General features: G+C 40.9%; 1 long non-coding RNA gene across 1 annotated transcript in view; it reads right to left on the reverse strand.

The window, feature by feature from the left end:
- Window positions 1–23,919, reverse strand: part of LOC142016639 (uncharacterized) — a 218,654-nt gene extending 194,735 nt beyond the window's left edge. Inside the window, exon 1 of the long non-coding RNA XR_012646347.1 lies at window positions 23,859–23,919. This is a non-coding gene — a long non-coding RNA (uncharacterized LOC142016639). The remainder of the gene's footprint in view (window positions 1–23,858) is intronic.
- Between the last annotated feature and the right edge of the window lie 2,594 nt (window positions 23,920–26,513).

A 26,513-nucleotide genomic window follows, 5' to 3' on the forward strand; every position in this document is an offset into this window, starting at 1 on the left:
TTCCTACCAGAACACCATGGAATGGCATTCCAACACCTTTTTTTACGGTGCTGCCATTTTGGAAGGTGGCTGGGCAGCTCCAAGCCACAAGTGGTTCTTTAAGTAGCCATTTGTGTTTCCTGCTACTGCTGCTACCACTTTCTTCCAGCTCCCCACCTGCTGCATTGAAAGAGGAGTCAATTTAATTGGTTTAACAGCCATTAAACCAATTAAATTGAATCCTTTCCACACAGCAGGGTGCTGGGAGGTGCCCCTGCCATGCTCTACTTGTGGGGAGCCAGAGGGCTGAGGGAAGCCACACAGCCACAGTGAAGAGCAGAGGGCCCAGTGAAGAAGCAGCAGGGGTGGCAGCACGTGGAGCTCCTGGCCTGGGTCAGGTAAATCACTGAAACTTGGTTTGGGGCAGGGGGCATGGTGTGGGGCTGTGGAGGGGGGGAGTTAAGCCTGCAGGCTGGGGCGGAGCTTGGGGCAGCCAGAGGTTGAGCCTCAGGGTGGGAGTCGGTGGTTTGGGGCTCCAGGAAGTTAAGCCTGAGAAAGGTTTGGGGCTCCAAGGGATTTAAGCCTGGGGACTGGGAGGGGGGCAGTCTGGGGCTGCAGGGAGTTCTGGTACCTTTTGTTTCTAGAAAAAAAAGCACTGCCCGGAAGTAAGGGGTTGGCAGCGTTAGGGAGTAAAGTGGCTTCAGCTACACAGCAGTGAAGTTGATGAGGGAGCTATAGGTTGGATATTAGGAAAAACTTCCTGTCAGGGTGGTTAAACATTGGAATAAATTGCCTAGAGAGACTGCGGAATTTCCAGCACTGGAGATATTTAAGAACAGGTTAGACAGACATCTATCAGAGATGGTCTAGACAGTGCTTGATCCTCCCATGAGGGCAAGGAACTGGACTCAATGACCACTTGAGGTCCCTTCCAGTTCTAGTGTTCTATGATTCTATGGAGAACACTAGGGAACTGGGAGTAAAGGACACTTAGGACCCAAACATGCTTTCTAACTTCCTGTTCCCACTCCCCTCTGTTGTCAACCTCCTTCTCATCATTATACTTCCTCTTCACTTCTGCTTGCCTAATGCTTTCACACATTCCAGTGCTGAGAGAGCCCACCTCCTCCTCCTTCCCTCAGAAGACAGCGTTGAAAGATGTAAAACCTTAAATTGAGGTTTCCATCATTTTCCGTATCAGGACTTGTATGGACACCATTGCTATAGTATCTGTGTTCCTTACAGTCACTAATATTAGATTTATATAATCTCCTACACTTTACAGTTTTATAGATGGGAAACAAAGGCACAAATAAACTAAGTATTTAAGTGACCGAAAGTCACACAGGAAGGCTTTGACAGAGCTGGAAATTGAATTCTAGTCTCACCTGTCTCAGTCTAATGTCCTAAACAGTGAACTATCCATCTTCTCCCAATAGGCTTCTCTTATGCCTTTGAGCTATAGGAGAGGACAGTACATCTAGCAGAGCTCCTTCACAACACAGCAGCAAAATCAAGGATAGTGGGAAAGTCTTTTGTAGGTTAGAAACAAAGTAACATAGGTAATTTAAAACAAACAAACAAACAAAACTTTATTCATTTATTACCAGATTATTTGCACAAGTAACTAGTGAATAAAGCTAGATGAATTAATCAATAGAAGAGCTACTAATCTGTTTTGAGGCACCAGAGGCTAGCTAATTAAGTTTGGTTTTTCTTATCTCCTATAGTTGTAAATGAGGATTAGTGCAGAATGGTTAGATGATTGATACTTTTCTACCACATTTTTCGACACTCCCCAAATGAGTTTGAGGTACATTAGGTGGAGTTCAAGTGTTATTCCTGGTAAATTCCTGTCATCAATGGCTGAATTCCAGGCATCACTTCTGTATTCATTAACTTAGTTAAGAATGCAGTTGCTGTCCTTGGACTACAATCTCTTGACTTAAGTAGCACATCTGATAGAAATAAAGAAGCATGCAAACACCGAGGGGCAGAGCTCCAATCCACATTACTCTCTTGACATCAATGGAAGCTGCACTGATTTACGTCTGCTGAAGATCTGGCCCATGAGAGACATCTGTTCACTAAACACGGTAGGTTTTTTCCATAATAATTAGATACATTCAAGTTACAGCCTTCATTTTTAGAATAACTTAGTAGAGTACTGTTATACTAAAAAGGAATAATAGTTACCAGTAGTTGTTTTGTGCTGAATAATTAGGGTGTTACAACTTTATATTAGAAATGGTCTCATTCCTGTTGCACATTGAAGACACACCAAAAGATTGTGTCATTTATAAGAATTGTACAAATCGTAACAGGTGTGATCCTTCTGTTTGTATGGTACTATTATTCAACTACTATTTGCCATTTGGTTGTGTCCTAAGGTGCATATATTATAAAGGATTTGTCTCAACAAGGACTTTCAAGAAAAATAATCCAAATTAATTAAATAAGTGTAAATTTGAAGTGGATTACAGACCTATATCAATCTAAATTCATTTCCTGGGGCAGATTTTCCACACTCCTGAGTAACACAGTTATATTGTTCTAACCCTCTGTGTATCTAGCTTTATGTTGACATAGCAGCTTGGTCCACCGACACAGATTCCAGCTCTTGGGGAGGTGGATAAACTACACTAACAGGAAAAGCTGCCCTGCTATAGCACTGTATGTGACGACAAGCTTATAGTGGCCTTGATTTAAGTTTACTGAAATCAGCTAAACAAAATTAAAGTCATTTTAATTTTCTTCACACAGGGGTTTAATGCAGTTTCATACAATCACAGAATCTTTCAACTGGAAGAAACCTCAAGAGGTCAAGTCCTTCACTTATACTCACAGCAGGACCAAGCACCACCTAGACCATCCGTGACAGGTGTTTCTATTTTAACAGTCTTCAATGATGGGGATTCCACAATGTCCCTAGGCAATTCATTCCAGTGTTTAACACTCTTGACAGTTAGGAAGCTTTTCCTAATGTCCAACCTAAACCTCCTTATTTGCATTTTAAGTCCATTGTTTTTTGTCCTATCATCAGCAGTTAAAGGGAATAATTTTCCTCACTCCTCCTTGTAACAACCTTTTAGGCACTTGAAAGCTGTTGTTATCTCCCCTCTCTGTGTTCTTTTTCCACACTAAACAAACCTAATTCTTTCAGTCATTCCTCATAGGTTATGTTTTCTAGGCCTTTAAACATTTGTGTTGCTCTTCTCTTGATCTTTTCCAATTTGGTCACATCTTTCTTGCAATGTGGCACCCAGAACTGGACACAATACTCCAGTTGAGGCCTAATCAGGATAGAGTAGTGTGGAAGAATAATTTCCTGTGTCTTGCTTACAACGCTCCTGCTAACGCATCCAAGAATGATGTTTGCTTTTTTGCAGGGGTGTCACACTGTGGACTCATATTTAGCTTGTGATCCAGTATAAGCCCTAGATCTTTTCCTGCAGCATTCCCTCCCAGACATTCACTTCCCATTTTGTATTTGTGAAATTGACTGTTCTCTCCTAAGTTGAATACTTTGCATGTGTCCTTGTTCAGTTTCATCTTATTTACATTAGACCATTTTTTCACTCTGTCCAGATCATTCTGAATTATAGCCCTATCCTCCAAAGCACTTCCAGTACCTCCTAGCTTAGTGTTACCTGCAAATTTTCTATGCCATTATTTAAATAGTTGAAGATAATGAATAGAACTTGTCCCAAAACTGATCCCTGTGGAACTCCATTCGTTATGCCTTGCCAGCGTGACTGTAAAATATTGGTAATTACTCTCTGGGAATGTTTATTCCACCAGTTATGCATTCATCATATAATAGCCCCACTTAGGTTATATTTCCTTAGTTTTTTAATGAGGCCATGCAAGAGTGTGTCAAATGTTTTAGTAAATTCTAGGTACATCACATCTACCACTTCCCTGTTATCCACAAGGCTAGTTATCCTATCAAAGAAAGCTATCAGGTTCATATGACGTGATTTGTGCCTTACGAATTCATGCTGTCTGTTACTTATCACCTTATCATCTACATGTTTGCAACCAGATTTCTTAATTATTGCTCCATTAACTAATCCACTTCAGATACCCACCTTTACTAATTTGTATTATTTTTCCTGGACATTTCTGAGGGCTCACTTACACGGGGACAGAACAGACAGCCTCGATCTGACTTCTGGAACCAAGGAACCGTCCCCCTCTTCCGCTCCCCTCCTCCCCCAGAAAAGCTTACATTTTATCAGGGGGCTCGTGTGAGTTATTTAGGATTTAAAGACAGTGTTTTTGAAACCTCCAGTCAAACATATCACCATTTAAACCTAACACACCATTATTTTTTTCTGTCAGAATCTCTGTAACTGATCCCTTTCGTTTATTGAATTCTGCAGCTCACAATAACAGTGAAAAGTTGTATATGTTCTGCGCTAATGAACCAGAACTCATCTAATGCATGCAGACTTAGTACTGATAAAAAAAAGGAAAATCAGTAACAACTCAGTGAATTTCAAAATATATTTTCCTGCATCATGTGCTTTGCATACTATTTACCAAAAATGGGGAGTGGCGGGGTAAACAATTAAAAATCTCCCTTTCTGTAGTGGGGTGGTAGTGGTTCCTTTGATGGGATTTTATTTTTGTATTCCCAAATAAAGTGTAAAGCAGTAATCAAGATGAAAAACAGACCTATAAAATGGGAGCATATGCTTTATTTTCATTTTAAATGAACTACATTTCATAAAATGTATTCTCTCCTGATGTCCCTGAATGTACTAGTAAATATAGCTTCAACAGAATAACTAACACACCACTGAGATAGTAAAAAAGGAATGTCAAGCTATCAAGGTGTCTTAAGCTTAATGAGATATTATTACAAATAATGTTAACTCAATATATTTTTCCACGTCACTACGGAACAGAAGAGCTCAAAAATTGTGTAGGTAAAATTGAAACCTAAATCCCAAAGGCATATAAGAGAGATTGCTTTGCCATCAATCTTCTTTTTTCCTTCATAACACAATTCAATTCTTAGCTCCATTTTCTCTTTCTTTCATTTCCAGCATATATCTAATTATATATATCACAAGCCAGACATGCATGTAGCTTCTCATCAGAGGCTCTTTTTTAATCTCTCTGTCTCTGTGGATGAACATTAACTTTGCTGGATAGAAATGGAGTAATTCCACAGGACCCTGATCCATGATTATGCTGCCATAACTCTTACTGCAATGCAAATACCTTTCCCCAGTTTCCCCTCCCCCACCCCCTGAGGGAAAGGGGAAGCAGAGTCACAGGAAGATGACTGTTTACTTCATCCTGCTTCTGTCAAAGCCAGAACGAATTATCACCACCTTCACTGGCACTAGTACTACAGGGAGATCTTTTGCTCAAAGCCATATAAAGCCAGAATGTGCTGTCTTTGCCATACCCAGGTGAGCAATTATTTGCTGATTCATGACCTTTAATGAATGGCCCCTCCAGGAAGAAAGGTGATCCCTCAACTCCTTTGTGTTCCCTACCTACACAGAAATTCACCTAGTGCAGGGGGCAGCACTGCATTTTCATAACCCCACTTTGAGAGTTTCAGTTAAGACTTAATTGCTTCATGCACTCTCTACATGGGGGTGAATTTCCTTCTCTGAGTTATGCTGCTAAATATGACATTCAGGTACAGCAGCGCTGACAGTTACCATGGGCCTCATGGCAGAGTGGGAGGGCGGCCTGGCTTCACGCCTCAGAAGGGGCAGCCCCAAGAGCATTCAGCTTTCGGCACCCCCCTGGACTGTGCTCCTGAGCATGTCTACCCCTCACAGCTGTGGGCAGCCAGAGAAGCGCTGCCATGGCATTTAAAAGGAGCTTGGAGCTCCAGCAACTGTCCCCTTTGCCTCCCCACCCCCATGTCGGTGGGCTTGTTCAGGTACATTTGGACCACTGTTTCCAAAATTCCAGTGAGCTAAGCTTCTTTTCCAAGAAAATAAAACCAACACTTCTCCTACCTCTAACTTCCACATCTTTATCCCTCATGTTCCTGCTACCTCACCATGGATCATTAAAGACCTGGACACCTGCCAGGCCCCCCTCTTCTAAACACATTCTCTATCAGAAACTCTTAGTTATAATTGTCTTTCCTCTCATTTCTTGCATCCTTTCCTTGAAGTGACATGGCTAACAACAACAACATTGATATTTAACATATCATATGAGTTGAAACCATTGAATGGACGAATTGAAGTCTCAGAAATATTCTTTCATGCTCTCTGCAAACTCAGGTAGATATGTCTTCGTCTTTTACATTTGTTTCACATTTAAAAAATTATTAGATACACTGATTTAAACCACCATGCACCTCAGATTTTGGGTGCCCAACCAAAAACATCTTCAGAAAGATTTGGTTTTCACGATCTAAAAATTAGACCGTGTTGAAGGTGTCAATCTAGGCACCAGAAGTCAATAGTTACTTTTTAAAGTCATGGAAATAATTAGTAGATTATAAAAGGCACATGCACAGACGTATAAAACACCATGATTTCCATTTGCTTACTATTGCTGATGCTTCAAAAGACTCTTCAGAGTACATTTTTCATCCTATTACAGAACAGCAATTTAAAAGCGAGAGAAAGAGAGAGAGAGAGTGTGTCCATGTTGGGTTTAAGGCATTATTAGCATAAATTCTCAACCCTCACATAATTCTCTTTAGTCATTGTTTGGATTAGCTCTGAATATTTTAACTATTAAGAGCTTCAGCTTACCAAGTCTCACAAGACAGTCAATTTCTTCTAAATAAGAGCTTAAGAAAGTAAGCACAAACATAGTTTTAACTCCTCTGTCTCCCACATACATAATTATCACAAACTGTACTACCTTGCTCAAGGCTTACTATAGTATATAAACATCTAGTTTATAGAAATGAAGCTTCCTGCAGCACAACAATCACTCGTGAGGAAATTGTATCCAATAAAACAGGCACTCTGAAAGACTAAGCCTTCAGGGAACTGGAGTTTAATGGGGCATGTGAAATGAAGACTACGCCCAAACTGATGAGGAGATTATTTAATTATGAGCAAAAATATTTGCATGCAAACAAAGTCACCCTAAGAACACAGATTTCTACATTTGGCTTGATAATTGTCAACTAAAATTGCATCCAAACAAAAATCAAATATTTTCCAACAGCTGAAAGGTAAGAAGAGTAAAAAGGAATGAAAGTTGTAGCTTTAAACCCTAATCATATGTACTCCTGATGGACTGTGTCATGTCTGAGCAGCGACATCAAATTTTTGATAGCAAAATTGTGTTAGGTTTTGTTGTGGCCATAATCTCTTTTATTTAAAGGTATGCTTGCACTGGGTCAGAGGCGCAACAATGAGCTGCATTTACTTGTATTGTGCTTCTGTTAGGAAGGAAAGCCGTCTTCTGCAAATGATGCAACACTACACCATGCAACTTACTGAGATTAGTAATAGCTCATATGGGTTTTGACAGAAATAGTGAACCATATACAGAAGGAGAGTAACGTTGCCTGTGTTAAATGGTTTACTCAAAACACAAAGGCTATGTCTACATTAGAGTGATCTGTTGACAGAAGTCACTGTTGGGAAATATTTTCTGACAAAACTTCTGTTGACAGAGTGGCCACACACAAAAGCAGATCGAAAAAATGATCTGCTCTGTGGACAGTGGCCAGACTGCCTGGCCTCTCTTGACAGAATGGCTGACCAGAAGCACAGCAGACAGGGCTGCCTGGTGACCTGGAGGCCCTTTCTGTTGACAAAGGGCCCACTAAAGAGCGTCCATATGGCTTTTTTTTTGTTGACAAATTCTGTCAGGAAAGGTATTCAACCTTGTGGAGGAGAAGCAGAAGGCTGTTGACAAAAGTGATGAGTTCTGTCTACAGTATGTCAACACAATACATTTTTATTGTGGATGCTCTGTGAGTTTTGTCCACAAAACCAGGGTTGTGTCAACAAACCTCTGATGTACTAGTAGTAGTAGGCATCCTTCAGTCTGCACAGACTATGGATCGTGCCCTTTATAGTTTCAATTGAGGGCTTCATTTACAGCCTGTACTGTGACTATGAAGACCCACACGAGAGTGACAGTCCTTGCTGCATCTCTTGCAGATGTGGTGGGTGTCTGGCAAGTCCTTATTGTGCATTCTGTGTGCTCACTTCTCCTCTGCTAGCTGTCTGATCCTCATCTCGCCCTTCTGAAGGCCCTTGTGTAACACCTGCCTCCATCTGCCGCGGTCGTCTGCTAGTTCTACCCAGTTGTCAAGCTCGATGTCTACCTCTCTGAGGTTTCTCTTGCAGACATCTTTGTAGCGCAACTGGGGGCGTCCGGGAGGTCTTTTGCCAGAGGCTAGCTCACCATACAGGATGTCTTTTGGAATCCTTCCATCATTCATCCTGTGGATGTGTCCAAGCCAGCAGAGCTGATGCTGCCTGAGGAGGGTGTGCATGGTTGGGATTCCAGCTTGCTCGAGGACGGCAGTGTTGGTCACTTTGTCCTTCCATGATATTCCAAGGATGTGCCTGAGGCAGCGCAAGTGGAAGACGTTCAGCCTCTTTTCCTGGTGGGCATAGAGGGTCCAAGTCTCGCTGCCATAAAGGAGTGTGCTGAGGATGCAGGCTCTGTAGACTTGCATTTGTGTGTGAGTGTACAGCTTGTTGTTATTCCACACTCTCTTGCTGAGTCTGGACAGAGTTGTGGCCGATTTGCCGATCCTCCTATTTAGCTCAGTGTCCAACAACAGGGTGTCAGTGATGGTGGACCAGAGGTAAACGAACTCATGGACAACCTCTAATGTACAGTTGTCAATGCTGATTGATGGGGATTCAGCAACATCCTGACCGAGTACGTTTGTCTTCTTTAGGCTGATGGTAAGCCCAAAGTCCTTGCACGCTTTGGAGAACTGATCCAGCAGTTTTTGAAGCTGGTCTTCTGTGTGAGACACTACAGCAGCATCGTCTGCAAACAGCATGTCTCTGATGAGGACTTCCCGCACCTTAGACTTAGCTTTCAGTCTTGCAAGATTAAACAGTTTCCCATCAGATCTTGTGTGCAGCAAGATGCCCTCTGTTGAAGATCCAAAGGCAAGGGAATGGAAAGACAGCAGGGAAAGCAACCAATGGGTAAACTTACATGGTCTTTTGTTTTCGCCTCCATGTGTTAACCAACTGTTTGATTTTCTGCTATAACCTTTTTATGTCCTACGAATAAATATCACCAATTTGTGTTCACTTGTACCAGTTTACCAATCACAAAAACATTGAAGTCACCTCTGAATTTGGCTCCTAAACCCACCTCCAAACAGCTTATGTTCAGCAGGGAATACAGGATGCTCAGCTTCTGAAATGTATTTCACTTATGCAAGACTGGGCACCATGCTCTTAAACAGAGCTATCTCTGTTTAAGAGCATGGTGAATAGGTGAGAATAGGCTCACTCAGTTACGGAAGACAGACACAACTCCAAAATCACGTGATTAAATGCTGGTAGGTCGATCAAAGATTTATACTCGAACGCCAACTAATGTAACTCATTACTGGTAAATGTGGGAAAACTGCATTCCTGAGGTACACAGATCACTGAAAGCCTGGGAAGCTGGTAGAATTGCTGAGCCCTGGGGTAAGGTGAGGGAGGTGGTGCCATACTCCCAGAAGGGGAATTGCCTAGGCACTCAGCCCTGAACTCTGCCCTGCTCATGTTGTGCTGGGCTGTGACCCCAAACATGCCAGCATTTTGCACAGCCTGGAATGTTCCATCTGAGGTCCCACTGGTGATTTAAAGGGCCTAGGGCTCTGGCCACCACAGTAGTTGAATCGCTGGGCCCCAGGACAGATGCCTCTTTAGTCCTCTTCCCACCCTCACCTCCGGTCGGCAGACCTGCTGACAGCTGCACCATTAGCACATTCCAATGTGAAATCTACAAAGGCACACAAATTTGAGTCTTCTTAACCTTATTGCCTCAGGTCCTCCTCTGTATCTGCTTTGCTGCTGCCATCCATTACCCGTAATACACTCTACCTGGACCTACCCAGGAAGTTCAGCAGCATCAAGCAGTTAATAGTGCCTGCAAGGTGCTTGTACTACTTTATTTACCGAGGCACATTCTTCTGTTATGGCATTAGCTCCAGCTCATTTACCCAACAAAAAACCCAACAGCCACCAGATGTTATGTTCTGCTAGTGACTAATTATCAAAGGACGTAGGAGCCATATCACTTCGGAGGTTGGAGGGAAAAGATTTAGTGTGAACAGGGAGCAGTGTGAATACAGATTTCCCAGACTGTAGAGATAAGTGAAAGGAAGCTGTTTACTGTGCGCACTTCGGTTTCGTTCTATGCTTCCAGTAAGTATTGCACTCTCTTTCACAAATTTAGGCTGGAATATGCTTGGTTCATAACTAAGAAAAGCCTGTGGTCTTGCAAGATTTGTAAGCAGTTTCTATTCACTTTTGCTTTGAAGTTTCTTGGATCAGCTTGAACCTGAATGGCCAGCTGAGTCAAACCCATGTGATTCAGAAACTAAACACAAGTGGCATCCTCGAAACCTTACAAAGTGACATACCTGAATTTATGTGAAACTTCTCTAGTCCAGTTAGGAGAAATGTCTATTTTGTGAACAGGAAAAGTCACGGAGTGAACCAGACCCTTCCCTCACTGGATGTACCTGGAGTTTGTACGTATGGGGTCAGATCTAGTTGGTGTAAACAGGGTAGAACCTTTGACCTTACTCACAAGAATAAGCTAGGTGGAAGAAGGTCAAGCAGGAGTATTCTTATCCTCAGGGCTGGTGGTGGTGGTGGTGGTGATGAAAATGACAGAATTGCTGGGTCCCTGGGCCAGGTGGGGGGTTTTCTCTGTGCTCTCAAAAGGGATGCAGATTTGGGTGGAAGGGGCAGGGATGGACTAGCCTCCTGCCACCAGCCCTTGAGTGGTACCCAGAGCACAGCACCCAAGGCTGTGGGGAGGGCTGTTTGGGACTCCAACAGTGATTTAAAGGGCCTGGGGCCCTAGCTGCTGCCTCAATAGTGACAACAGTGGCTGGGAGCCTCAAGCCCTTTTAAATCTCTGCACCACAGGACCTTCCCCCTTTTCAGCAGGCCTGTTTGTATCCCCCACTATTTCCACCTACCATAACACCCTAGTTAGAGTGCTAACCCACGGCAGGGGCCAAAACTGGGGTGGGGCACACAAAGCCACATTGGCTATTTCACTTCACTCCCTATGCTGAGCTCATTCTGGGTAAAGGTACAGATTAAACTCTGAGAGCCACTTCTGAGGTGCATTCCAAGTCCCGCTGAACTCCTCACTTCTCAGCGTCGCCTGTAACATCTTCACAAGAATAGTGCTGACCTGACAACAGAGGTGTTTAGGCTTCAGATGATAATGAGCAAGAAGGATTGTGAGAGTCACTCCTAAACCAGGAAGTGGCTCTTTGCCCAGGAAAGCTTATGCTCCAAAATATCTGTTAGTCTACAAGGTGCCATAGGACTTGTTGTTTTTGAAGATACACACTAATTTAGCTACCCCTCTGATACTTTATACACCTTGTCACCCACAGTAGCATGGTGGATTGGATCTTTTATTGTTTTAATATGTTTTTCACTATAATTCTTACAATTAATGCACTTGCTTAGAAAAAGCCAGGTGGTAAGTGAAGGTGTGGCAATTCCACTCTTCACCGTCTCTAAGGAGAAAAGGAAACTAGGTCTATTTAGGCAATCTGATTGTACTGAGGAATTCACGCTGTGCAGTCTGGAAATATTCCACTCAGAAGGGAGAGAGATGTGTTTAAAATTAAGCACATACATAATGCTGTCTGTAATAAAAAAGGTTGTTCTGAATCAGTGAGATAACCTCAACTTTAGAACGTAATAAGAAAATATTAATAGAGTGACACATTTTTTACACCTATTGCTCTACATGGGGCACAGTTGCACTGTTTAATGCAGCTAAGTGATAAACACCTCCTGGGATTGCCCTGGGATGGCCCTGGGAGCCTAGGATGCTTCACACCTCCCAGGAAATGCTTACTACTTTGCAATATCAGGAAAGAAGATTTAATATTCTGAATTAGCTAGGGAAAGCAATTGCAATGTCAGACTTGTTTCAAATGGATTTTCAGATGTTTACAGATAAATGGTAGAATCCATCAGCTTACCAGCTGTTGCCTGGTCATTCACACTAGATATGAATCCCTGTTGTTCATTAATCTTGTGCTACTGCTATCAGATGATCTTATTTCCTATTCATTCCCAGCTGGAAAAGTTTATTACCCAGCACAATATAGATCATCTAAAAACATTTTAAAATATCAAAATACCCAGCATGATATATTTCATCTAAAAAACATTTTAAAATATCAAAAAGAATATGTCTTTGCTAGATTCTGAGTGTCATTGGCAAATGAGAGTTTCCAAATTCCAATTACAGAAATTAGAGTGAATTAAGGGTTTTGTTTTGTTTTGCTTTTTGTTTGAACATGATGGTATCCATTCCCTTACCACTCCTTTAGAGACAAGCCTTCAGGCTCTGTTTTGTATCACAGTCTGCGTGAAGGTGCTCTGCCCACCATGACAGTTACTAGAGATACCCTGGGTAACTAACAGAGGAGTAAGTTGATCTGTGAATCTGTTCTGCTAAGATGCCTCATTAAACCCACAGACAATACAGTCACATGGCTCCTCTCCTACTAATCTTCTGGTTGTGAGTGAATGGTTTCTACTGAATTCTGTAGACAGGTGACAGACTGATCCACCCACCACAACTGCCCTTGTTCTCTGCCCCCAGAACACTTGGGCTCCTTAATTTTTATCATTCTTTTAACACAACCCTGTGAAATTTAGAGATGACAGCACCATCCTAGTTATTCTAGATTGCTCTACAAATGCAAGAATTTCATTTCAAAATGCTTAAAACCCTTTCTCTTCACCTCTATTAATTTTAGTGGGAGTCACCCTCAGATATCCTATAGAATTTAGGATTTTGTTTACTACCTGATAAAAGACTCTTGCTCCTAGGTGTCACTTGATTATCGATGAAAGCTGGAGTATCATAGCAGCATCTTTTCTCACCTTTGCTTGTACAAATGGAGGTAAGAGTATTAGCGAGAACAGGGGTTCACTTAGCATTAATGAGTGAGGAACCATTGTAGCTGGGAAGTAATCTATTGCTCTCTTCTTACACCTATCCTCCTCCTCTACGGCACTATAGCAATGTTAAGTATCAGAGAAATAGCCGTGTTAGTCCGTATCTTCAAAAATAACATGAAGTCCTGTGGCACCTTTATAGACTAACAAATATTTTGGAGCATTACCTTTTGTGGGCAAAGACCTGCTTCATCAGATGCATGAGTGGGGGTGGGGGGTAGGGGGATGTCCAGGGGAGGAGTTAAAGAGGGGGTCCCAGTAAAGGGGAGGGCCAGAGCTGACAAGGTCTATTCACTCAAGGTGGAAATAGCCCATTATCAGCAGTAAGTGTGGAGCAGTGAGTATCAAGAGAGGAGAAAGCAAGCCAGTTCAGTCAGTGGGGGATGTGGCCCACTGTCAGCATAGAAACTGCTTTTGTAATGGGCCAACCACTCCCAGTCTCTGTTCAATCCTTGGTTGATGGAGTCAAATTTGCAAATGAATTGCAGCTCAGAGATTTCTCTTTCAATTTTATTTTTGAAATTTTTTTGCTGTAGGACTGCTACTGTTAAATCTGTTACTGAGTGTCCAGGGAGACTGAACTATTCTCCTACAGGTTTTTGTATGTTACCATTCCTGATGTCTGATTTATGTCCATTTATTCTTTCACATAGAGACTGTCCAGTTTGGCCAATGTAAATTGCAGTGGGGCAGTGCTGGCACATGATGGCATATATTATATTAGTAGATTAAGTAGCACTAGCACCAATGATAGGTAAATATTTTTAGATTATCAGGACTTTTTCTATAAAGAGCTTTTTCATCAGAAAATGGATGAGTCATTGAAACAACTGTTTGTAGGAAAGGGACAGTTTTGACAAATTTGTGATTTGAAGGACTTCTCACAATAGTTTTGAAATTATTAAAATGAGTTATTTTTTTAAAGAAAAAAAGGTGGTGGAACTCAAGCCCCAAGCTGCCCCTCCCCATCCTGAGTCCCAGCTTCTGTTCCCCAGCAGCTTAAACACCCGGAGCCCAAGCTGTCGCATGGGGGGAGCTTAACTGCCCATCGTGTGGGCCCAAGCTGCCCCCTGGCAGCTTAACTGCCCCCCAGTGGAGTCCAAGCTGACCCCTTGGTGGCTAACCTGGCCCCCAGTGCAGGGCCCAAACTATCCCCCATGTGAGGCTTACCTGCCCCTTGCACATTGCATAAATTCCCCTTTAATATTTGCAGTGCATTGTGGGATATGATACTGTATCTGTGTTTTGATCATGTTGCTACTAATGTCTTGATTTTGAAAAGGAAAAGGAAGCTTGCAGTATTTCTCCTGTGAAGGGCAAAACACATTTTAAGTGAGAAAAATGAAATTAAACATGAAATAAAATTGGCATAAAGTGGGGTTGGAGCTGTTTCAAAAAAGAGAAAAATCAAAGATGAAAACAGAATTTCAAACTGAATGGGCCCAGTCCTTCACATTTCTATCGAGTTTACCTGGGCTCCCTTTACGTCTCATTTGCAACGAGAAATTCGTCAACAGCAAAAATGCAACCTCAAGAGAACATGTAAAAAGCTTGTGAACATCCTACAGTAAACATGTTTTCCATTACAAATTGTATGCGCTGCTCTTAAAGGAGGGGTTACAAAAAGTATGGTTTGGCGTTATTTATTTAGGACCATCTCATATTCACATGCATTGTGGCTCTTGAAGCGTTGGGATTTTTTACCGAACTCAAAAAAAAAAAAAAAAAGGCTATTTTGGTTGCTGACCCCTGTGCTTCACTGGGTCAGGGTGCTGCACCTGGAACTGATTTCAAGATCATCATAGAGAATTATTTTGGAAAGATGAACAAGGAGCCATAACAAGCACAATGAATATCTAAAGTGATTAATGATATAGAGAGGCCAATCTGGTTCACTTTTATCATTGCGACAAGAAGAAAATACACAATGGAAAGGCAACATACTTATATTTGATTAAAAGAAATGTCAAACAGCTTATCATGAGACAGTGGAACACACTAGCACAAAGTATTGATACAAATAGTTTACAAACTTTAATTAAAAAATTTAAAGCCTTCAGTGCCAGATGTTCTTATTCAGACACTGTGTTTGGATAAAGTAAGAAAGGTTCACCAATGTATCATGTGTCAGGTTATATGTTTATCATCAGATAAGACAAGGAAGAAATTTGGTTCACAGTATAGCACTGCAAAAGTCAGATGCCCTATTGCAATTTTTCACCTTTCACTGGACAATCCATCAGTGGCTGATTTTGGAAAAAGGATACCAGTCTGCAAGGAACATTGGTCTTTTCCACTACAGGAGTTTCATTTTTCCTATTATAAAATCACCTCATTTCTCATTAATACCCTGATGCCTCCTTGAGGAGAATAGAAAAAAGAAAAAACCTAGGAGGAAATAAAAACTATCCCAAAGGCATAAAACAGAAAATGTGTTGTGAGTCAAAACTGCAGGAAAGTATAAGTCAGAGCAAGATACGAATGTAATAAATACTCTTTAAAAAATAAAAAGGGGGCAAGTAAAGATTGGTTTTTAATTAACAATCATGGCCTCATAAAGGGCCTTATGAACATAAAGTTTTGGCAGAAATGTAATTAGAGATTGTGTTGGAATAAAGTTTAACTAAATGTTTAAGGAGAAATCTTCAGCAAAGTAAAGGGAATAGGAGTTCTGCCACTGACTTCAATATCAAGATTTAACCCTTTATCATTTTCACTGAGTGTGCAATGCTCTAATATTGTCTCTCAGAATGACAGATGATAGAAGAACTAATAATTTCATTTCTGAGGGCTCTGAGTTGTGATACACTGAAGACTGTGTTGGAATTGCCAGCTGTCTGTCACTTTCTTGGGCAACACTCAGTCTGGAACCAACCTAGAAAACAATGCAGTGAGCTGTGCCTCTCTATTGTACGGAGCAAAGTGCTTTCTCCTTGTTTTTGGTTCCTTTGGGTGGTTCTGGATTCTAAAAATAAAACTAATGTTCTGTTGCAACCTTCCAGAAAGAGTATTTTAAGGTTGTCTATTATCTCTTTGTAAAAAGAATAATTCACACAAAAGGTACATCAAAGTTACTATGGCCAAGCTTGGAAATGATACCTTTTTCTGATAATCAAAAGCTATTAAAAGCTGAAATTTAACAAAGACAGGGTGAATCTCCCTAGTTTGGCACCCTTGGGATCTGACTGGTGCCAAATGAAAGAATTTGCTGCACCACGGGAAGTCAATATTTTCTAGCACATTATCAACACTTCCTCTTCTTACTGGGCTCTTAGAAGACATTTAGCCAGTAATTTACAGCTAAATAACACAGAACACTGAAAGCCAGGACTGATGGCTCTAAACAAACTTTATGGGACCATGGGAAACTTGGCCACACCCAGGATGAGCAGTTGTGCAACTAAAGTCATGTTGGATTACAGAGGTTGCCAGATGAGTGCGCCAGACTAGAGAGATTCAAGCTGTATCGCAACTCATCTTGGAACAGGAGTTTTACACATCTACATGTTAGAGTTGTATGGGTTTAAATCTTAATTTTGAAAATTTTCTCAGTGTTTAAATGATTTTCATACACTATTAACTTTAGAGGTGTGGAATAGGTGAAATTCATTTATGCAGAGGACCAGCACAAAGTCTTGACACCACTTAATTTCAGCACTTGAAAGAATTTTAAAAACTTCTGTAAATTTAATTTAAAAATCACATTTGTGCCTTAAAAGAGAGGTGAATGTACAGATGTCAATCACTTTTATAACATTTTCAGAAAAAAATCTGTTTTAGTATAACAAAGAAGGATCATTATAAAGAGACTATTTCCAATTCAGCCACTTGTTTATGCATCTACACTATTTTTAGTGTAGCTATCCTATATTTTAATTAAGAAATTCTAGTAGATTCTGAGTAAAATTGCTATAAATGGTGCAGAACTTCAGATCTAAACCCTAGATAGCTGCAAAGACTGCCTTAGGTGCATCATCCTGTGTTCTTTGAGCAAAGCACATAGCTTGCAACGTTGCAAATGCTAAAGGTAAATCACAGAACAGTCCAACATACAAAATAATCCTCCCACCATAGGCCTAATCCAAATCTGTTGTCAATGGAAGACTTCAACAAGGCTTGTATCAAGACCTATTTACGTTTAGTCATTAGGTAATGTCAGTGTATATATAGCCACCTATGAAAGGCAATTCTTGACCCGTGTTGGAGGGGACATTATGAGCCTGACCTACACCCTGCAACAGACAAATAAAGACTTTAGGGCTGTGTCTAGATTAAAGGGTTTTGTCGATAAAAAGGCCATTTTGTCAACAAAACCCATGGAACATTCAGATTGCCAAGTGCATTCTGTTGAGAGAGATCTGTTGACAAAAACGCCAGTTTGGATGTTCCTGGGGGTCTTCTGCTGACAGAAAAGGCTTCCAGGACACCACAAACCCCCTATCTGTTATGGTTCCGGGTGGCTGTTTTGCCAGTAGAGCAGCCAGGCAGTCTGGTCGCTCTGTGTCAACAGAGCAGTTTACTCTTCTCTGTGGTCTACAAACAATTTGTCATCAGAAGTTTTGTCACAACATATCTTCTGACACAAACTTCTGACAAAAAATTCCTGTAATCTAGACATGGCCTAGGAGTCCTTTGCTTCAAAACCTATAAGACCGGGAACACCATGTCACATGGCCTCTTAAAGAGAATAAATAGTATATCATTATGGTTAAAAAAGTGTCAGCCCTAAAATGCATTTTGGCACAATAGAATTTTTTTTTAAAAAATAATAAACTTATCTATTCTGCTGTAACACAACTTGCATAGCACACACTAAAAAGAATAAAACGTCAGACCCTGATATTAGATAAGAGATTAAATAAAGAGAGAGAAAAAGACATAGCAAAACATTGGACTAAATGTAAGTCAAGACAAAAGAGAATTGATTCATGAATAATAAATGTGATCTTATTATATATCAAGAAGAACAAATCATAGCAGATTCTAGCTGAGTAAAATGATTAATAGCACAGGTTCACACCACACATACTTTGACTGCATATGAATAGGTCAAATTGTCTGGGGATGAGATGTTACAAACATATGAACGTGTGTCCTTGTGGCTGAGATAAAATAGTGACAAGATGCAGGAAGAACATCTTATTATCACTCATTCACTTATGCTTATCAGAGGAGGATATATAGAAGGGGACAAGGCTTAAAGGTAGTCAAATGAGAATTACTAGGCAGCACTATAAAAATAATCCATCTTGAATTCATCCTATATTATTTCTTAATCCCCTGGCTGCACTCCATGACAAAGTTAGGGAATATACTTTTGCATAAAGTGAAGATGATTGAAATAATGAATGGTTGCTAATGTTCAGAATAAACAGTTACATTTGGTATTCCACAGCTATATATCTATGCATTTATCAGGACAGGCAGACGATTTTGACTGATGACACTAGCGTTCTAGTGTAATATATTGCTACTTTTAGCACCTTTTAAACAACAATCCCAGTCCACTTTAAAAATATTAACTGAGTGTGTAGGGACCCTAATGAATTTAGTGCAAGGATAAGACTTACCTGTCATCGTGGCCCCTTGTGGTTGGGCATGGTGTAGTAGGCTCTCCTTTTTTTAACCCCTTGCTCACAGCCATTTCAGCATTGCTGTGGCCTGCTTCTTTTTGTAACTCACCCTCTGGTAGGCTCATATATAGCCCCACCTCATCCCCCTTCATTTACATTTTGTGCTGAAGGTTTCTGTTGCACCTTTCTCCCTGGCCTGTTTGGGATCCAGGGCCCTCTCTTCTCATGGGGTTCCAGTACAGGGATTTTTTAATAATTGTTCAGGCCTGGCTACATAGGTTATTTTCTGGCCCCCTGGACCACTTCCTACATTGCAGTCCTACATAGGCCTTTGTCACAGCTCCTTCCCAGGTTCACAGTGTAGCTGCTTCTCTCTCTAAGCCTCTTCCAGAGTCTCACCGAAATTTCTAAGCACTTTCTGCCAACCAGCTGGTTCTGCCTTGCACGAGATTTCTCCACTTACCCGGCAGTGCAGTTCCTGCCTCAGCAGGAGTTTCTCTAGTCTCTTCCCTCTGGGCCCTTTCACTAGAAGAATGAATCACGGACAGATTCAATTCCTCCCACTTTCCTTCTCCGAATAACATTGGGCTTCCCCTTGCTGGCCTCCCTGCCTTTCTTCTGGGAGGCTTTCTGCATCAGCAGATTTACTCAGGTGCATGGCTTCAGCCAGGCTTCTCTCACTGGGAGGCACCAGTCTGCTCTCCTCCCTGATCAGCTCCCACCTGAGGCAGGGTCAGCCCTTTTAATGCCTCCTTTCAGGCTTGATGCACACTTCAGGAATAAGGTGAGATAGATTGAGCTCCACTGTCTCTTTCTGGCCCCATGTGGGGTTGGTAAATCCCAACACTGATATAAACAGTCACTGTTTAGGGAGAGAGTCAGGATGATTCCATAGCTTGCTGGTTCGGTCACTCACACAAGTTCAAATCTCTGCTTCAATGATAAAAAGTGGAACAACTTTAGGAGGAAAGAATGAGAAAGACCAATACTAGAAAGGACCATGAGACAGTGCCCAAGACACCCTTCTGTAACGTGGAAACCACAAGTTCAAACCCTCTGCCACACTAGGCAGAGGAGAGAATTGAACTGTGGTTACTACACATCTGAGTTAAGTTCCCTAACTACCCAAGGTTGTATCTCCCTGGTCCAGCACCCTCAGGACCTCAGTGGTCCTGAACAAGGGTTTTTGCCAGTGAAGGAGAGGTTAACCCCCCTGTCCTGGGCCACACCCACTGGCACTGCAGCTCTGGCTCTCTGGCCATGGCTTGCCGTCACAGCTGGCACCCCAGCATGCCAGATGTGCCGGGGGGGCTGCCGCAGCAAGCCAACACTCCAGCCCCAGTTCCTCACAGGGCGGCTGCTGCGACAAGCTGGAGCTCTGGCCCCTGCCCAGGACCTGGGGCTGCAATGTCAAGCCAGAGCTCTAACCCTGGTCCCCCACAGAGGGCTGCTGGGGGACACCACCTCCAGCCCAGCCTCATTGACCCCTGCAGGTTTGCTAGCTGATTGCCCTCCCGGACCAGCGAGCTGGTCCAGGAACATCTTTCATCCTTCTGGACAAGGGGTGAAGCCGGATGAGAGAATATGGACTTCTGGAGGTGCAGCCTGTAAACTAAAAATAAGGAAGGACCTTTACCTTCCTCAGCCAGTCTGGCATGTTGAGAATTCAGTTCCTTGCTTTTGTCAAAATTAGTGAAATCAAAATGGAAAACTGGAAGTTGAAATGAAAGGAAATGTGTTGTATCCACTCAACACGCTTTTTTCCTTTTACACTTTTCAATTCACCAAAAAAATCTGAAATATTTTGTTTTCCATTCAACCCAAAATGAAATTTTCCCCTTTTCACAATTTCAAGCAAATCAGAAAATTCAATATTTGCCTGGGAGTGGATTATATCCTGTACCTACAAAAAGTGAAATACAGGAAAGGTCACAGATTTATTAGATCTTCTATTGGGATTTGGTATGGAAAAATTGTATGTTCCACATATTAACATGTTTCCAGCTCCCCCAGAGTATGACACATTCTGAATGGCTGGTCATATCTCTGCCTATATATACATAGTGAACAAGCACTACATGTTTTATGTCTATTAACAGACAAGGCAGGGAGTTAAACTGAAAAGATTCACTTCATATATGAGATGGCAGACTAATTCTAGGTTCAGCAACCTAGTAATTTATATGAATACAGTAACTGGATTTCATTAACAGGTCATTGCGAATACTGGAACAGAAGGTAAAAACCCACCGAAGCACAGGACATTGAGACTCCCAATGTAAATTATGTCAAATCATAAAATGTTTCCAAAACTCAAGTCAAAATATAACCAGATTAAAGGCTGGAATCTGCATGCGTTCCTTATATGGGGTGGTAATGTCTCAAATGAGTAGTCCCATTAAGATAAATAAAAAAATTGTTTTATAATTACTAGTCAGCATGAAAATTGTACAAAACTCAGCCCTAAATTAAGTAAAATTTCTCACAAATATCCCATTTTATGCCTGCATATACATTATTGTGCCACTTTACTACTGCAAGTAACCTGATCCATGGTTTAAGAATAACTTTAAAACTGCTTTGTAATGTTGACTACCTGGAATAGCAACCAGCAACAAACCAAGGAAAGTGCTAACATTCTGTGAAGAGTGCTAGAGCAAAGCTCAGACCGGATCTTGGCACAGATGGTGTAGAGACAGGGAAATTCTCCTGCAGTGAGCCTGTTGAAATAAGTGCTTCCATAGAAATAGTGGAGAACAGGGGCCCAGCCAGTGACCTCTGAAATCAAATATGCCATTTGTTGTTTCCAACAAGCATGGGATCAGGCTTTAGAAGATAATGCACAATGGCCATCAAAATTAGGTTGGAGCTGAAGTTTGGGTATCATCATCATCATCAACTATAGGCTCAGCGCCCGTTGGTGTCCGATGCTTCCCTCACTATTTCCTTACATCTTTCCCTGCCCAGTGCAGACTACCTCTGCACCAATCTACTACACCATCTACCCATTTGCTGTGTGCTCTGCTTCTCCTATTCAAACCATCCATTATGCCAAATACCAGGGTAGTGATTTTTGTTCATCGTTCACTCTGCAGATATGCCTGAATAGCTGTAACTTCTGTTGTGTAATCTTCTTCAGTAGGTTCTCTTTTGTCTGTATCTTTCTATGTAATTCCTCACTGGTGACCTTCTGTATCCATCCTATTCCCAGGATCTTTCTATAAGTCCTCTCAAATGCCAATATCTTCCTCTTTCAAACTTCCATTATCACCCATGTCTCACATCTGTACAACATGCTTCTGAATACATGTTTTCAAGACGTGGGTTATTATGGATTCAAGTAAATTTTAATTTGCTTGTCAATAGAATTATCTAACTAGCATTGGCCATATGAAAGTCAGACAACTTGAATATAATTTATATTTGATGTACTCAAACTATAAGCAGGTAAAATGTAGAGAAAAAATAAAAATAGGCAAAATGAAAAAGGTAATATTTTCTGAAATGTTATCTGAAATGTTACCCCTAATTTAAAAATAAGAAGAAGAAAATGGTATGGGGATATACCTATCTCAGAACTGGAAGGGACCTTCAGAGGTCATCCAGTCCAGTCTCCTGCATTCCCAAGACCTATCACCATCCCTCACAGGGTTGTTGGTTTTTTTTTTCTTTCATTTTTTGTGTGTGATTTATTTGTGTCAGATTGCTAATGGCCCTCTGAGGGATTCAACTCACAACCCTGGGTTTGGCTGGCCAACACTCAAACCACTGAGCTACCCCTCCCCCCTGCCTTTCTATCGGCCTGACCCCAGAGTTCTTATTCGAGTCCATAGATTCAGTGGCACCCTCTCTGAAATAGTACAGAAAAGGGTTCTGAAATTTTATATCCAATACAGCCAGACTAAGCAAAATCCTAGAACTGAATCTCCAACATAGCTCTGGGTTTGCCAGTACGAGCACTGAATTTGAACATCCTGATATCTGTGAAAATCCAGATGATGATCGAAACTATAAAATTAAGGAATATCCTGAGCCTGGGTTACAGTGCTGTTCCTTCTCTCTCTCTCTTTCCATTATTTCCAATAGCTCTTTTATCTGAAGGGTGTTTTAGAATCAACTATTATCACTTAAACCAAGCACAGAAATTCTGTTTTCATCATACTGCCAACTTCTTAAAAAGTGGAGTAGGGACTTCAGTAAAAGTCACTTAATTGGTGTGAAACTAGAGCTGATCAGAAAATGAAATAACTCACACTGACATAACTTCTGGCATTGGTCATATTTTTGGCAAACTTTTTTGGCCATCTTTAATGAGAAGAGAATACTTCTGACAATCATTTAAGTAATTGGAGTTAGATAAGTTTTGTTCTCAACTATACCGGCTATTCAGCTTTTAGGATATTCTCCTTGCACCACGTATCCAGGGAGGATTTTCAATTAAGTTGGACATATTTATCAGAAAATAGCAAGTGAGGCTCACCTTTAGGGCTTTAAATTGGTGAAGAATCTTGACAGGAAAAATATTTCCTCTTGAAGATAATGACAGATGGGTTGAAAAGCTGTAGCATACTACTAACAAGTGATGAACAGTGTCCTTTGAGAATGTCACTAGCAATTGAAATTAATCTTATGGTAACAGATCAAATCTCTATCCATTGCCCATTTTGAGATGACTGAATAAATGGTTGAAAAGGTAATTTATTTCTCATAATTTTTACATTCATTATATATTTACATGAAGGAGTTATGCTAATAATAATGGTTATCTAGATATGGAGATGATACCACAGGTTAACCCAACAATACTAGAGTTTTAGATATTCATGCCTAATATGAGAAACAGAAAATGACCAGCCCCTTGCAAGCTCCAGATTTATGCTCTTCTAATAAGAGGCATGACTTCTCACAGCTTCATGTCAGTTTTCCCATGACCTTTAACAACCACCAACCTGGTCACCTCTTTGTGCACTTATTTTTGTCAACTCACACAGCCAAGGATGGTCAGGATTATGGGATTTCTTCAACACAGAACTGATTAGGATAATGTACTTTATTAAGCTTACTATTATGCAGTTACAACAGTTCACAGGGTACACATTAGCAAATAAAAAGCACAACAGGACACTGCTTAATGAAATAAGAAGCTCTTTGGAATGCTTACCTCCCTTCTGCCAAGGGGAGGCCCATCTCTGTTTCCTCACACTAGGGCCACAGTGGATGTGGCTCCAGCTGGGGGAATCCAGGGCACCCCAAAGGCTGAAGTCCCAGGTGAGATTCAGCTAAGGGTGGGGCTCTCTGAGTTCTCATACCGTAGGTGTATACCACTGTGTGCGCGCGCACTGGCTCAACACCACTTTTACATTCCCACAGAGTTAAAGTAGGGTTGAAGCCTGGGTTAGGGCTGTTTGCTTCAGTACTTGGCTTTCAATTACAGCTATATGGGCAGCAGCCAATAAGGCATGTCAAGGATGATACTATCCACCTGTTGTTTATGCTTGCAGAGTTCAAGACTGTGCCAAGCACTGCATAGCAAGCATGGAAGTTTCCACTCTTGCTCTCTGATGCCTGCAGGCAGCTCTCTAAGGCCTGCAGGCAGGCCTGCTGGCATGGTACATTGAAAGATTTTAAAAGATTTTTAAAGTGGCCTGATTTAACAGAAGTTGGGTCCTCAAAACTTCTTGAAAATCTTGTCTGTTAGCAGTTCATGTGAGACTATGGGTGCATAATTTGAAGCATTTTTTTAGAAAATGCAGAGACCTGTCCTTGAAAATCAAGGTCACTTCAAGGCATCTCAGGCTGGGCACCCAAAACTTGAGGCCAACAACACAACTAGCTGCTTTCCAAAAATTAGGCCACTTGGGTTTTGTACAAATTCATGAATTAACAGACTCTTGGCTGTTCTTCAATCTGTTGCATGTCACATTATACATTACTGTCATCAGGTGAATTATAATAGATTTTTGCCCAGTGACATTTACCAAAACATTTAAAGAGGAGAATGGTCTGTCAAAATGCCATACATAAAGTATTGTGAATTACAGACTATATTACAGGGTATTGGAGGCCTACACAAGATGGATGTTTTAGTCTTCAATTTATGATCTTCCAATGTTTTTGGGGGCACAAATTTTGACATATTTTATTAGATGTCAGATTCCCATTTGTCATTTAGAGTTATAGTGATTAGTTGTTTTTGTCAGAGCCATAATATGCTATGTAATGGTGACATCTAATCTTATCTCATCATGAAAAGGAAAATGTGCGTGGCATTCTGTAATGTGGGATTTGAGGGGTGTTCAAGCAAAAAAGGATGTGTAGAATCAGCCCAACAAATGCCAAGTTTCCCCAGAAATCCATCAGTGTGATTTTGTTGGGCTGATTCTAACATATAGAAAATGGTTATTTTCCATAAGCTGAAGTTAGTGTTTTGAATCAAACCCTTATGAAAAAAGGAAACAGCCTTTTTCTTAACATTTTTTACACACACACACACACACACACACACACACACTCTGAATTAAAAAAGTTGTGATACAAACAGATTCATAGATCTAGTTCCCTAGAACCCAATTTAGACTTTGTCCCAAGATAAACATCACTTACATGGAATTTCTGTCTTCCTGTATGAATATGAATAAACTACATATGCCCCATACAACTGGTATCAGTCTGACCCTAATAACTCTGAAATGCCAAAAGGTAATCAGTTATACCTTAAATAAAGTTGCAGTCACAGAGGTAAACTAGGCCATCCCAAGAGCAATTGATTCCAATTATTTGATTTTTCATATGGCCTGGGTTTTATCCTATTTCCTGATGCATTTTTTCCAAAGCAAAGATGTCTTTTTTTTTTTAAACTAGAATTATCACATCTGTGGCCGAACACCTTAAGCTTAACCCTGAGGTGCCTAATGGAAATAGACATTTCCCACATTCCAGAGTTAATTTAACAGACATTGAACCTTCACATCGTACTGTTACCTTATGTCCTTACACTGCATTTTTCATGGATTTTAAGCAGTTTCTACAGGATAATAGATGCTGTGAAAATAATATAGGAAAAAAAGCTTAAAACCAACCCTTTTGCTACAGCATATAACTTTGGTCCCATGATGAATCAGATACTAAACTAATGTTATTCCACTTGATGCAAAGAAACCTAAATATCAGTGCCAGATATAAGTCATTCTGCTGTGATTATCACAGTAATAAAATAGCCTCTGATACCTTTTAGTTTCACAAAGTCATTGCCGCAATATAGGATTGAACAAACAGGGAATTTCTCAACACAAATACTTGAGGCTTCAATTATCCCTTTATCACTTTACAGAGAACTGTATGGCTGCAAGCACCATTTTCCTGTCCTAAATGAAGTCATTTGGTACCAAATCTGCTAGTTTATTTTTAAAACAGCCATGGGATCCATGAATAATAAAACGACATTTTGCAGTTAAAAATACATTATTTCTGAAACACGCTGCCATAGAAGCGTTGAATGCTTTCTATCGTGTTGTCCTTGAACTATGATATAGCATGTAAGATATTATGTAATTGCAGATAACAGAATAAAATTCTGTTTCTAAATTCCATACATAGAAATGAAATACTGGTATTAAGGGTAGGAACTCATTCTGATGCACTGACAACTATTAAAACAGGTTCCACATATAAAGCTGACAGCTAGACTAATGTGGGATTTTAAAGATGAAACACACCACTGCAGGCAAGTATTAATTTAACTTACTTCTACTGGTACAATTTCTTTGTTCTATAGGTTTAGTCATCCAGACTGGTATAATATATCTTCCTGTACATA

Source organism: Carettochelys insculpta, chromosome 8, assembly GCF_033958435.1.
Source record: "Carettochelys insculpta isolate YL-2023 chromosome 8, ASM3395843v1, whole genome shotgun sequence".
NCBI classification, from domain to species: Eukaryota; Metazoa; Chordata; order Testudines; family Carettochelyidae; genus Carettochelys; species Carettochelys insculpta.